Here is a 15,034-nt window from a genome sequence, read left to right on the forward strand (position 1 = left end):
CCCCGCTCTTCCTCCGCCGCCTTCCAGAGCCTCCAGGCAGCCAGCAGCCCTCAAGAGCCCCACCAGCTGCTCTCCTGGCAGCTGCGCAGTTGCCTCTGGGTCCATGGTGCCGCCTCGTGTTCCTGATCATAGAACCGCAATGTTTTAGAGCTGAGTGATTCTGGATTGCCTCCTTGTATTCCGAATTTCTGCAGATTGTTTACCAGTTTTTAGACTCTTAATGCTTTACCATCCAGAACGGCTTGGAGAGGACATTGGGACCAGCTGTCAGTCTGATCTGCTGGGGCATCTGTTCAGAGTCCTCCTCTAGAAGCAGAGGTCAATGAGAAGGATTCCAGGTGCCCAGAGATAAGATAAGCCTGAGGGAGGACACCCGATATGGCTTAGTCTTCCTTCAAGGAAAAAAAATCTCCGAAACTTGTGAGAATGTAGAGCCCAGCAGTATAACGGGCTTTAAATTAGCAGTGCATGCGACATACGTTTTCCCTTAGAAAAGATACAGTCCGTTCTGGAAGGCCTGCTATTCTACTCCAGTCTGTTACACTATTGAGTGAAGAGTATCCCTTGGCCTAAATTGTGCCATATGAATCTCTACGGGAAGATGGTAAATAGGAAATGCTTATTTCAGTCTGTCCTGGTGATACATACTCCAAGCTGCGGATTTACAGTGTTTGGGGTTGTGTGCCCTGGGGCAATGAAAACACCTCTGCAGATCTTGCAGGCAGTGAAAAAGGGAAAGAAAAATAAATCTACTGAGAAACTATAGGAAGCAGAAAGAGCAAGGTTCCTGGCTTCCTGACTTGTGCTTCTAGCTTCCGGGATTGGGCAGCTTCCTACCCTAATCCTAAATTCCCTTCTCTTATGTGCAAGGAAAGTTCTTTCCTAAGACAGTGACTCCACAAGGTTTCTGACCACATGACACAGTCATAATCCTTTCATCGAGTGTATATATCCAAGAATCTGAACTATAATTAAGAACCAGAAGTAATCAGATAATAATATCCAAATAATGGAAGCTGTTTGTAGTCCAGAATGGTACACACATGGTTGTTGGTTGTACTTCTGACCCTGCTATCTCCTCAAAAAACAATTCACCAAATACCTATAGGGTAGCTGCTATATCCTTTGTTAAACGTTAAAGTTGAAGGTCAAGTGAAGTCTTGAAAGCCATGAAGACAGCCCCTGCTTCCTAGAAACTTTCAACCTCTTGGGGAAGCTACCCTAAAATAATTCAACCATCTTATGTTACTCTCCATATAAACTCAGAGTTGACTAAGAAATGATAATATTATTTATTTAATGTTTCAGGAAGCCAAGCATGAGCATCAGCTACAAAAATTTCAAGAATTTTTAAGATATAATGGGCTTGCATTGCATTCTTTTGATGATGTTGGACCAGAGCTTCAGAGTTCTAGATGAGGAGGCAGCAGTGTCTTCTGATGCTTACATATTCAACCAGATGAGGTATATTAGAAACTAGCTGACCTATCAAACAACCTAACTTCTTTCTGCTAGTTGTGTGGAATAGGACTTACAGGATCACATTGACTTTGAAATAGTCATGTTGAATTTTTGATTGAGCTTTCTATGTTGACAATATAGCAAAGTCCTTTTTGATCTAAGAAACAAAACTTAGACAATGTCAGAGACCAGTTATATTATCAAGTGGCTTTATGAGATTTGTGTGTTGAAATATCTATATTAATACTTTACTAATTTTGTATTGATTATATATTAAAGAACATAACCGATGTGTTTTAAAGTTAATTTGGCATTCAGAAAAGGGTTTATAAATATGCTGGGCACAGTGGCGCATCCCTGTAATCCCAACATCTCAGAAGGCTGAGTCAGGAGGGTCTTGAGTTCAAAGCCAGCCTCAGCAAAAGCAAGTTACTAAACAATGCAGTGAGACCATGTCCCTAAATAAAATACAAAATATTTTATTTTGGCTCAATGGTTGAGTGCCCCTGGGTTCAATCCCCAGTACCCCCCCTAAAAAAAAGAACAGGGTTTATAAATAATCATATATCTATTACATGTAAGATTCCAGGTACTACATTTATAATTTCAAACTTAAATTTAATTTGAAAATTTTCTGGTGACAAAACTTATAAAGAATAATATAAATACATATCCACCATTTATATTAAGAAATAATATAATAAAAAACCCCAAACAAAAAGAATAATACATTATTCATATAATTAAAGGTCTATGTACCCCATCCTGAAAGCATCCCTTTACATCTATGTCATAGTTAAGAAAATCTTGAACTCTTCTCAAGCATTTATTTAACCACATTACACATGTATTTGTGTTAGCTTTTTGTTGCTGTGACCAAAATGACTGACATAAACACCTTATAAGAGAAAAGATTTATTTTGGCTTAACAGTTTTAGTCCATGTTCTGCCAGCTCCATTGCTATGGGCCTGAGACAAGACAGAAGTCAAGGTAGAAGACTGTGGCAGAAGAATTATGTTCACTTGAGGGCAGCTGAAAAGCAAAGAAGTGAGTCCATGGGGACATACTCTTGACTCACTCCCTTCAACTAAGCCATACCGTGTATAGTTTCTACCATGTTCCAATAGTCCATTCAAATTATTAATTCAAAAAGTGAATTAAATCACTGGTGAAGGTACAGCCCTCATGATGCAATCATTTCCTAAAAGCCCCACCTCTGTACACTGTGGGTGACCAAGCCTTCAACACATGAGTCTCTGGGGAATACTACATATCCAAACTATAACTTATTTATAATGTATTTTTGCTGAGTTATTTAAGAATATTCAATTCTGCTATAGAAAATCAGAGAAATTAACACAGGGAGAAAAATGAAACTAAGAATCCAAGAAAGTGGCATACAAAGACAGGCAAAATTTGTAAAATATGTTAAATGAGAACAAGTTAGTAACCTGTGGGACATATTAGACACATATAGAGTGGAGCATTTGTATAAGGAACATAAGAAGAAAGAAATGGAAAGCACAAGGAACATCTAATAGTCATGATACACTAAATATACACAAGACCTGAATCATCAAATTTTCATGACGCACTGAAGATACTTAAGGCAAAGGAAATATTCGCTATTTTCAAGGTCTTAATTTGGCCAGCCATGGGTTCCTCACATGAGGAATGAATCTTCTGCACAGGAATGTAAATAAAACCCATGGTTGCTCATGAGGCTAATTGTTAAGCTCCAGCTATCAGTCAGGTGCACTTGCTCCGAGGACTATAGAGCAAGCGTGTGTTTTGACACAAGCACGTGTTTTGACACAAGCACCTTCTGCCTGTTAGGTTACTTTGCTTAAATCTCAATTCTGGTCCTTGTGAGCATACCCTCAATAAAGTAGGCTGATGTGGGAGGGAGGGAAAGAGGGATGGATGGGGGGATGTGACCATGGATTCACGTAGAGTCATTTTTCTATCCCGCCAATACCAGATCTTCAATGAGTTAACCTATCCCATAGTCTCTGATTGATTTAACTAGCCATGTGATTTATCTTGTTTTGGTCCATGAGCCTTTCTGTTCTATGATCTCTTGAATAACTTGTCTGTTAGTATGCTACAGGCTACCATTGCAGCAAGGTAGTTTCCCATACAATTAGAGTATTTACAAGTTTTAAGCTGATGTAAATATATTCTACACATTCATCAGCAAGTTGATTTTTTAAATTAAGGTAATATTTGTGATATTTTCCCATGTAGATACATAGATCTACTTCATTCATTTTCATGGCTGTATTCATTTATATTTCACAATTTATTCATGAATTCTGTTGCTTTAATAGAGGTTGCTCCCGATATTTTACCAGAGTAATCAACATTGCTGTGAATATTTTTGTATATATCTCCTTGGGCACAGGCAAGAAAACTTCCTAGAAAATATATCTAGGATTACAGTCTGAGTCAAAGAGTATGTATACCTTTAACTTGACTATTGCCAAATTGCACTCCAAAGTGTTTTCACCAATTTATACTTTTACCAGGAGTATGAGTTCCAGTGTTCTTAATCTTAGCCAACACTTTGATGTCAGTCTTTAAAATTTTTGCTGATGTGATAAATAGAAGCACTTTGCTCACAGAGAAGTAATAATTGTGGCAACTGAAAAAAAATCTTATGGCATATCTTTAGTACTTTGATTATGAGGAAAAAAATGTGCAAATTTATGTCATATTTTTGGACTTTTTCATCTTCTATTTAAGTCCAAATAAGGTTTCCCCTTTCTACTTCCAACACTGTCATCACTAGAGGAAAAACAACTCTGCACACAATTTGTCGTACTTTTTCATAGGGATTAGGGTTTGGAAGAGTACCATGTTGGATGCTTTATGTCACAAAAATATCCTGTGATTATACAGAGGCACCAGAAAAATAATTTAGCTCCATCTATGCAAATCAATCATCACTAAGAACATGTCATAATGATAGTGGATCAGTAGCAGAACTACTATTACTCACAGGCTGAAAATGCACTCATTTAAAAAATTCTAGAAAGTTGTTCCCTGCCCCAGAATATTTAGAGACTTATTCCATGCTTAAATTTGACCATTAGAAGTTAATGTGCTAGGGTAAAAAACTGTTCATATTTAAGAAAACTCCAAGAGAAAACACATTTCTAAAAATACATTTAGTACTGAAAAGTCAGTAGTACATTATTCACCTCATCTTTTTCAAAAGTACAAAAAAGAATGGGACACAGACCTGCTAGTACTAGTAGGCTGTAAGATGAAGGCCATCCTCAACTTCATCCTTTCCCTTTACTCTGCCACATTTAGACAGGCAAATCTCTGTTTATAACATCTTGTTTACATCTTTTGGAGCACTAAAAACCCTAACAGTATCCTCAAGGTGTGGCCTAGGGAGTCTGCTGGCTTCAGATCCCTTAAGGTAATTGTTTTAAAAAATGAAGATTCCTGAGTTCCACTGAAGGCTTTCTCAATCAGTAGTCTGAAAGTGAAGCCCTAAAATCTTCATTTTCACCAGATAACCCAGCTTGATGTTTCCTTTGTTTTTTCTAACAATTGAGAAGTACAGCACACAACAAGTATAGAAAACATAAATGTGCAATTCAGTGCATTATTACAAAGTGAACATCCACATAACTATGGCCCAGAATAAGAAGGAAAGCCTTGCTAGCATGTCAGAAAATTCCCTTCCATTCACCTCCCTCTTCCTTAACAGTACTCTCCTGTCTGATGCTCCCAGCATGCTGCTTCCCACCCCCCAACCCCCCAACTCCCGCCCCACGGAAGATGAGAACTACAGGGGCTGGGTTTGTGGCTCAGTGGTAGAGTGCTTGCCTCACACATGTTAGGCACTGGGTTTGATTCTCAGCACCACATATAAATAAATGAATAAAATAAAGGTCCATTGACAATTAAAAAAAAAATGGGGAAAAAAACAAAAAGATGAGAATTACAGCAACAACATAAAGTCCACACTCTTAGCGTGTCAGATGAGGTCCCTGAATACTTTGGTCTTTGCAACCTCATCTTCTGCCCTCGTCACATCTCATTCTCAAGTCATTTTTTTTTCTTTTTTTTTTTATTGGTTGTTCAAAACATTACAAAGCTCATGACATATCATCTTCCATACATTTGATTCAAGTGGGTTATGAACTCCCATTTTTTACCCCAAATACAAGTTGCAGAATCACATCGGTTACACATCCACATTTTTACAACAGTCATTAATATGGTATTCTCAAGTCATTTTGAACCAGTCAAGTTTCACTTTGTAATTATCTCCTTAATTCACTGCTATGCTGTTTCACTGCCTTTGTGCTTCTGTACTTGCTAAGCAGTGCCTGCACTTCCTGAGTCTTTCTATTAAATCCATCCTTCAAGAGCTGTTCAATTATGGCTCTCTTGTAAGACCTTATGATATTCACCCTTCTGCCCCACCCAACAAAGAACCGTTACTTTTTTTTTTTTTTAATGAGTATCATTAATGTGTGCAACTGCTCATTTATGTGCTTATTTCCCTTTCCAGACCAGGAATTAAGGCAGATAATTTTTTTCTTTTGTAATTCTCTTGTGCATGCATACAGGCTTAGTGTGTCTCCCTCAAACTAATGCTTAATTGTCGAACTAGTGAAATCTCCAGGTAGAAATGTCTTTGGAAAAGAATCACACTGCAATCCTAACACCTCTAGGTATATTTGGATCAGATCATGTTCTTCCTTGTCAGGAAACAAACTCAAGACATCAGGAGCACACTAGGTGCCTGTAAAAAGAGGTAAAAGCAAGTGAAGGAAGAGGGATGGAACACTGTAGAAGGGGGAGGAAAGAGCTAGCAATGTTGCCCAGAGCTTTGCCAGAGCCCTGCAGGAGGAAGCATGTAGGAGTGCTCCAGGCAGCACCACAGAGCCCTCCCCCTCCGTGCCCAGAGGACTCCCAGTTGTCAGATCACTGTGCTGTATAGACAGCATGGACTATTCTAGTTCTTTCATCTTTTCTTGCCTGTAATTGTGTTCATTGCCTGCATCTGCTTCTCTGAGTGTCCATTCTTGCCCGAGAAATGCCACCTTATAAGTCAGTAACCTGCCTATTTCTTTGACCCTAGCATCAAAACTCCTACCCATCCATAGTATGTGTGAGTAGGAGTGGAGGGCGACAATGAGCCACACAGAGGGGCCTTGTGTAACTGCCTGGGTGCTCAGAGGATCTGATCATAAGCATCTGGGCAGCTAGCCACGGGAAACTTTGCAGCAGTGTCGACAGTCCTTGACGCAAATGAACTCACTGTTGGGCAGACTGAGAGGTTGGAAGGACAGAAATAGGAGGAAAATCTTGAAATTCATTAAAGTCCCAAAAGATACTATAAAAACTACAATATATAAACAAGTAGTCAATAAATTCAAACCCTTTCTATTATGAAAGTCTGAAAGAGTCATCACTGGGGTTTGATTCCTGGGATAGGGGGAAGTGGCTTTGGGTCTGGAGATGACCAAGGTTGGGCTGGAGCCAGCACTCTTGGGTGGGAGATGTTTGTATTTGTGAAATGAATGCTAAGCCTACAAGCTGCAGTTTTGGAGGAAATGGGCTCCTCTGTTTTCCCCTAAAGAAACACAGTGGCTTACAGACAGGCTCCACTTTGGTGCAGCCAAACAGGGCAAGAAACAGAGGCATCAGGAGCTTGCCTAGAGGCCAATTCTGTCACTGGGTATAAACACCTAGTGAACATCATTTTATGAACTGTAACAACCCTGGGAGTGCATAGGTTCCTGGAGTAGGAGGATACTCAAGAAGGAATACAAGCAGATACATGCTTGAATGATGAATCAGGAAAAAAAGACTATGGCATCAGATTAGAGCAGTTCAAGCACGATATACACACATATATGTATATGACACACGGTAGACTCTTTAAGACAAGTAGTTACATAGGTTGAATATATACTAAGTACTCAACACACACTTGTTGGATAAGCTCCTGATGTTTGTTTTCCTCTTCAATATTCAATATTGTGGATAAATACAGTATAATTTTTTAAGAAATATTTTTTAATTGTAGATGGACATAATACCTTTATATATATATATATATATATATATATATATATATATATATATATATATTGCTAAGGATGGAATCCAGTGCCTCACATGTGCTAGGCAAGCACTATATCACTAAGCTACAACCCCAGCCTCAATTTTGTTTTCATTTTTAGTTCATTGTGAACTGCTTTTGAAGCAGGATCTTTGTTAAAGTAAACATTTAATGTTTCCCCATTTTGAAGGTAATGCATATTTATTGTTGAAATTTTGAAAAACTGAAAAAATATAAAGAAGAAAACAAAAATGATCTATAATGCTATCACTCAGAGAAAACAACTGCTAACATTTGGTGAATTTCCTTCCATGTTTATTTAGGTAAAGATATTATAGACTTATTTTGATCTATTCTAGTTTTACCTATAATATTATTTAATATCAATTTATATTAATTGAATATTTTCTACCAGATAGATGTGATATAACTGGTTTAACCAATTCATTATTTTGAATGTTTTCATGTTTAAAATTTATAAATAATGTGTGGTAGATATTCTCTTTAATGTTTATAAATTGTATAATATCCTAGAAGTGAATGTTTGGTCAAATCCTATTAACACTTTGAAATGCTTGTTTGCTTTGCCAAACTGTTGTTCTAAAGGTTGGTTACTTTTTATCAGCAGTTAAAAGCCCCTAACCTTACCAACACCAAGGTGATCTGTAATATTGTATTTCATGAATGTATTTCTAGTTGGGAAAAAACTCTCTTTTTGCCATTATGAGAGATTGTTGTTACAGTAGGAAATGAAGCAATATAGCAATAGATAGAAAATGAAGAAATCTGAGTCCTTAAAATTTTTTACTACTACATACCGTTGCCAATCCTGGGCAAGTGGGAGTCATGGTGTACAAATTGGATAAGCACAACAGTATAATTCAAACTGTAATCATATAACTTCACAATGGTATGTGAACAGAATCATGTTTGATACTCCTTTATTTCAGTAGTTTAAGATCTCTTATTGTAGAATATGTGCATTGTCCTTTAAAAGTGCTCCTAGTCACTATTGTGTAATTTGTTGTGACAATTAAATATTTGGTTGTACTTATTGCCTAATATTATACTTTTATGCTCTTCACATTATCAGTGTTTAGTATAAATTCCTAAGTTAGATGACTTCTAAGATCCTATGTAGTTTCCCCAAAGTCTATTTATAATAGACTATTTCCTCCATCATTTTATAAGTATCTGTGGTTCTCCTGGGAATCTACCATTTCATTTGTTGCTTTTTCTTCTTCTAATAAGGACTATATTATCAGTTCAAAATTATCAATTTACATATTGATTACTAGAAACTAACCAAGTTGCACATTGAATTTCTGCAAAGTAAACATACTTTGAAAATAAAAAGATTGAACTAGGTGGACTTTATGATTTTTTATATCCTAAAATTGTACAGCATCTGTAATAAAATGCAATGTATAACAATTTGCTTGACTTTTTTAGAAGTGCAGCTATTTTAAAGTCTTTGCTCTTGAAATAATTATTACATATTCCAATTAATTTATCTCTAAGAAATTTGTTTTTAATCTTCATACAGTTAAAAGATATAAAAATTTCTATACACTTAAAAATCTATTTTATCTACAATACAATTTCAAAGTTTAAACTTCATACTACAAAATGAGGGAAATTTTAATTATATTTCTGGTAATATGAATATTTAACATGACTCAGTTAATTGTAGGGCCACCACCACACAGAGTGGAAAATTTGTTAAGTACAGAATTGTTCTAAGGCAATAAAAAAAGAATGTGGTGATAGAATTATATTGTATCTTAGAGCTTGCAGGTCATAAGCCATGTTATTCTCTCCTCTAAGAAACTTTTAAATCAGTTATACTTTCTTTTGTTTTAAATCACCGAAGCATTTTAAAGCAAGAAATCTTTATGAAGTAAAAAATTAATGCTACTCAGTGAAACTTTCACTCAAATGTCAGAACCACTACTTTCTACATTTTTCTTATTAACTTTTTAGTTTCACTACATGTAAATATTTTTTTAGAAAGAATTTATTTTTGCAAATGAACTAATCATATACATATATACATTTTTTTTTGTACTAGGATTGAACCCAGAGGCCCTTACCCACTGAGCCACATCCCCAACCCTTTTTAATATTTTATTTTGAGACAGGGTCTCACTAAGTTGCTGAGGCTGGCTTTGAACCCGTGATTCTCCTGCCTCAGCCTCCCAAGAGTGCTGGGATTATAGGCATGTGCCACCACACCTGACTCATTAATATATTTTTAATGATAATTCTTTAAAAATTCTGTTAAATATGTGTTCACTGAATTCAAGAGTATAAGACAGAACATAGTTCTTCCCAAAGGATTTACACTATATTTAGGAAGCTGAACACCAATGAAGCAACTAAAGATGCATAAATAACTATGAGCTTCCTTGTGGCACAAAAGTTAGTAGCAATAGGAATAAGGAAAACAACATCTTGAGGGACATGGTGGCCAGGTAAGGTGCGTCTGGACCTTCAAAGACAGGAGAAAAATGTGAGACAGTGTTTCTGAAACATCCAGCACTGACATTTTCGGACCCACTGGCATAATAGCTGACACACATGCTTTGGGACAGAGTGCTTGGTCTTATACCCTGGCTCTCCCCTGTGACTTTGACAGAATTTCAGTAGCCTGTATTTCAGTTTCCTGACAGCTATTAGAGATGATGATGGGGGTAATAGTATGTGTTTCAAGTACAATGTTTACATTATATAATGATCAAATCTAGCTAATTGACATATGTATTATCACACATAGTTATCATTTTTGTAGCAAGAACCCTAAATCTACTCTTGTTTTTCAAGAATACATTATAATGTTAATTATAGTCATCAAGTTGTGCAAACTTGATCTTAAAACTACAAAATAAGAGAATATCAGACTTATTCCTAACTGAAAGTTTATATCCTTTAACCAACATCATTTCACCCCGCAACCCCCAAACATCACAGTCCCTATAAACCACCATTCTACTCTCCGTTTCTATAAGATCAAATCTTTTGGATTCCACATGAGCAAAATCATGTGGTATTTGTCATTCTGTGCCTGGCTTATTTCACTTAATGTTCTACAGGTTCATCCATATTTTTGCAAATGACAGGATTTTGATCTTTTAAAAGGCTGAATAGTATTCTATTGTATATAGACCACATTTTCTTTATCTATCCATCTACCATCCATCCATCCACTGGACATTTAAGTTGATTCTATATCATGGCTGCTGAAAATAATGCTGCAATAAACGCGGAAGTACAGATCTCTCTTCTACTGATTTCATTTCCTTCAAATATATACTCAGTAGTGGGATTGCTAGATCATATGTTGTTGCATTTATAATTTTTTGAAAAATTTTTACAGTGTTTTGCATAATGGCTATACTAATTTACATTCCCACCTTAGTAGTTTTCTTTTAAACATTCATGTTTATTTTACTTAAATAAATCTATTTAAAAGATATTTTGATATCATTATTCTAAGTATGTAATTAATCTCGCTTGCTTCAAGAGAAGAAAACCATAAAAGCAAAAACAAAGAAAACAAAGCTATTAAGTTTTAGCTGTATACTGAAGCCTTGAGCAGAAGCTTGTTCTCCCTGTTTTAAAAAAGAAGAATTCAGTACGTGTTAGAGGGATTAGAGACATACTGGCACCAACTATATTTCTTCCTTTAGAAGGATTGAAACAGAACTTAAAAGGGAATAACTTGCTCAGTATGTGATCTAGTGCTATTTAATGCCACCATCCATTTCTATCTTGAATCATCTCAGCATGTTTCCCATGCTTTGGGAGGGCCATTAGAAGAAAAAAGAAGGAGCACTGTTCATTTAATATTGACCAGTCTTGTTTTTAAAGGTGTATTATATGCACTGATTGTCTATTTTCAATGGAACACATTATATTTTCTTATCAATTTCAACTCTCATTCAGAAGGTCTAAAAAAATATTATTCTTTCACTCCAATTTTTAAATTCAAGAGGGAAAATTTGGTTTTCTGAGAGAATAAATAATATCATATTTGGTTGTACACCATGACACATTCTACAGTATTGGTTTAAATTAGAAACAAAACTGTAAAATAAGCTTCTCCTAAATCCATATCTATACGGTGAAAACAAAACCTACCATAACCTGGGAAAAGGCCTTCCAATGTTTAAAAATCTAGTTTCAAAATTTAAAACTGTACTAGTAATATTTGTTTAAGCCATCAGAAGGAACTATGTATTACCTTGCCTTTACAGATAATAAATTAAACCTGGGATAATATTCCCAAATGGTGTTCCTAGGAATAAACATACATTAATAACAGATGACAAATAATTTGATATATTCCTTAGGTCACATCTCAAGTGGAGTTAAAATTGAAAACTTGGTATACTGATTTACCCTTTCTAAATTATAAAAAAATAAATCTGTGCTTGAAACATAAAGTGAATTACTTTAGTAATATTCTAAAAGCAAAACTGCAATTTATATACTGCTTTTGAACATACTCTATTCTCAGAACTTTATTGGAAATGTTATATATTTAGTAAGAAGTAGATGTACCACACATTTTAGAGACTTCTATTAGGAAATATAATTCATACCAAGAACATAAAAAAAAATACAAAAACTCCATTTGCTAGGCAATTCATGTTGTCCATTTTGTTCAGTTATTCAACAAACATTTATTGACTACTATGTGTCAGCTACTGCTTTAGACATTGGAGATAACAGCAATGAATAAAATAACATAATAGATAAAATCACCTACCCTTTTAGAAATTACATTCCAGTGTCCTTTAGGTTTTTATTGAAATGTAGCATGAAATGTGTGCGATGTTTCCATTTTTAAGAAAATTTATTTTATTATGATTTCAACTTAAAGGAGTTTTATGAGAAGAACATTATCTTATTCTTTAGTTAAAATAAGTATTATATGAAAAAAACAATAAAAGCAGTAAAAAGAAACAGAGCATTTTCCTTTGCCTTTTACATTTCCTTTTGTCTTCTTTATTGTCACTGTTTTATAGAAAAGCCCTGGGAACAAAGAACCATGATGTGTCTTTTTGTCCCCAAAACCCAACCTTAAGCCTAGCACTTAACTGGAACTCAACAAGCTGTACTGGATAAATGAATAACTTATACAGGTATTTACAGTTTAAAATCAAATCAGGAGTAACCAAAACCATTGCATGAATGTTTAACAAAAGATACCCAAATGGTCTGAGTAAGAACTATATTTGTTACCATATTCTCTTTCACCTGTCCAGAAATGCTTCCAAGAAAATTCTAAAACCCTGAAATCTTTCTACCATTGGCCTTCATTGAATCAGGCACCATAATGTAATTGTTACCTTACAGAATGAATGTGAACCTTTTCCATCTTCCTTAACAAATCACTAGGGCCTGAGAAGGGGGAAGACTACGTGTGGAGTGGGGAAGGTGGTGTTTAGGGATGATAAAAAGTGGCAAGGTCCAAAGTAAGAATTAGTGCTTCATCCAAATTGTCTCATATGCAGGTGAATGACTTGATTCTTTGGAGCAATCATGTTGACTAGTGTTGTCATACAGACAGAACTGGATGCCTAAAACCTTAAAATTTTATATTTTCTTCATTTTCCTTCCTCCCACCAACTCCCCCAGCACCACAGGGCATTTAAGCAAAGCAAAGTGGGCCCAAAATGCCATTCTTAATGTGGGAAGAATACACTATCTAAATGTGCCCAGAAAACAAACAAGGAAAGATTTCAGTGTTGAAACAACCAGTTGCAAGTCAGAGGAAAGAGTATCTGCCCCAACACATTTCCTTTCAGCATCAAGTTCAGCCAGACATATTCAAGGTTGGATTTAATGTCGTTTCTTCCAACTCTGGAAACAATTCCAGTGGAAGGCTCAACAGTGCAGGTAAGACCACTCGTTTCATGACTCATTAATCACTAATTGTACATCTTTACTGAAGAAAGGTCTTTTTCTCTAGCTGTTCAGAAGCAACAATGTTTGCAAATCATCAGGATTCCAGAGAGGAATTAGAAGAATTCTGCAGATTTCATTGCCTGAACATTCATTAACCTCTACCTTTCCCAACCAGCTAAGAAATTGCCTAGTCTTTATTGTACCATAAAAACCTAAGTTAACTTTCTCTTTAGCAGAACAGGATCTACAGCAGGGAAAAAGAAAAGAAAAAAAACTCTCACGATTATAAAAACAAAGAGAAATGTTCAGCAGTGATTTCTTCAGTTAAAGAAGAAATTGAGGAAGCAAGCAGGTTTACTAATTTGAAATAACAATTCAAACACTCCAGACAGAGAAGAAATTTAACTTTAATGATATATATTCCATTATGACATTACTCATTTTTATTTTTGCAGGTTTAAAAAAAAACAACAGGTTCTGTACTTTAATAAGGTCTTTTTCTTTCAATATTATCATCATCCTATCCATCACTGCAACATAAAGATGTGGTTTGAAGAATTTCCCATCTCAAAGAATGCCTTGTATCCCCATCAGCAAAGTAGGCATACTCTGGGAGGCCAGCCAGGATGTGGGAAATGCCTCCTATATAAAACTGGATTCTTAATATGTATGTTGAAACTGGATTCTACCTGTATGGCAGTTCTTTTGTATTAACTAGGGCTCTCAATCCTTCAAGAACACATTAAAACTTGAAATCTTTCATTTTTCCATTCTTTTGGGAAAAAAAAGGAAAATAAGACTTAAAAAGTTTTCTAAATATTTTAGCAATAGCTCAAGTACATTTTTGGAGGTGCTTGAGTATTTCCTTTGGCTAAATAAGTTTATGCAAAACAAACTCAAAAATTCTGTATTGTGCCTTAGGAACTCTATTTTGACACACTCCAAGACAGAACCGAACCTTCTTTTTTCCCACACTATGGTAATAAAAAAACAAAAACAAAAAAACGTTAACCAGTAAAATAGCAGGTTTTCAGGAGGTGAGAAGGTTGGAATTAAAGTTACCGGACAAGACAGTTGTCTAACCGCACCTCTGGCTTGGTGGTTCCCTTTCCTCCCCTCCCCCTTCTCTCCCAACGCCAGGGCGGTGATGGAGAGGGGACAAGAAGGGCGAGGCAGAGTTTCGTTCAAAACGAATCTCTTTTTGAGATCTTCCAACTCCGCGCACCTGCCGCCTCTCCTCCTCCACGCCGTCTCGGCCAAATTCCCGCAGAACACCCAGGCCCACTGCCTCACCTGGCCCACCTGTCCAGCCCACCTCCCCTGCAAGCCAGAGGGGGGCGGGGCGAGCCCGGCGCCCAGATGTGTGGGCGGGGCGCGCTATTTTTTTTAAGTCTGCCTCCTGGGGGATGTTGATTTGGCGGGGTATGCTCTTTGAAATACTATATTGGGAATCTCACACTTAAAAAAATATATATTTTTTAAAGAATCGCAAACCTTCTGCTCCACTCCGCAGCTGGAGAGCAGGCCCGAGGCGGCGTCCCCTCCTTCTCCACAACTCCCCCCTC

General features: G+C 36.3%; 1 long non-coding RNA gene across 6 annotated transcripts in view; it reads right to left on the reverse strand.

The window, feature by feature from the left end:
* The window catches only part of LOC107138549, a 48,184-nt gene extending 33,150 nt beyond the window's left edge, over positions 1 to 15,034 (reverse strand). For all 6 annotated transcript variants that reach the window (XR_007349405.1, XR_007349404.1, XR_001503011.2 and 3 more), the window contains exon 1: positions 14,964 to 15,034. This is a non-coding gene — a long non-coding RNA (uncharacterized LOC107138549). The remainder of the gene's footprint in view (positions 1 to 14,963) is intronic.

The sequence above is a fragment of the Marmota marmota genome, unplaced genomic scaffold (genome assembly GCF_001458135.2).
Source record: "Marmota marmota marmota unplaced genomic scaffold, marMar, whole genome shotgun sequence".
NCBI classification, from domain to species: domain Eukaryota; kingdom Metazoa; phylum Chordata; class Mammalia; order Rodentia; family Sciuridae; genus Marmota; species Marmota marmota.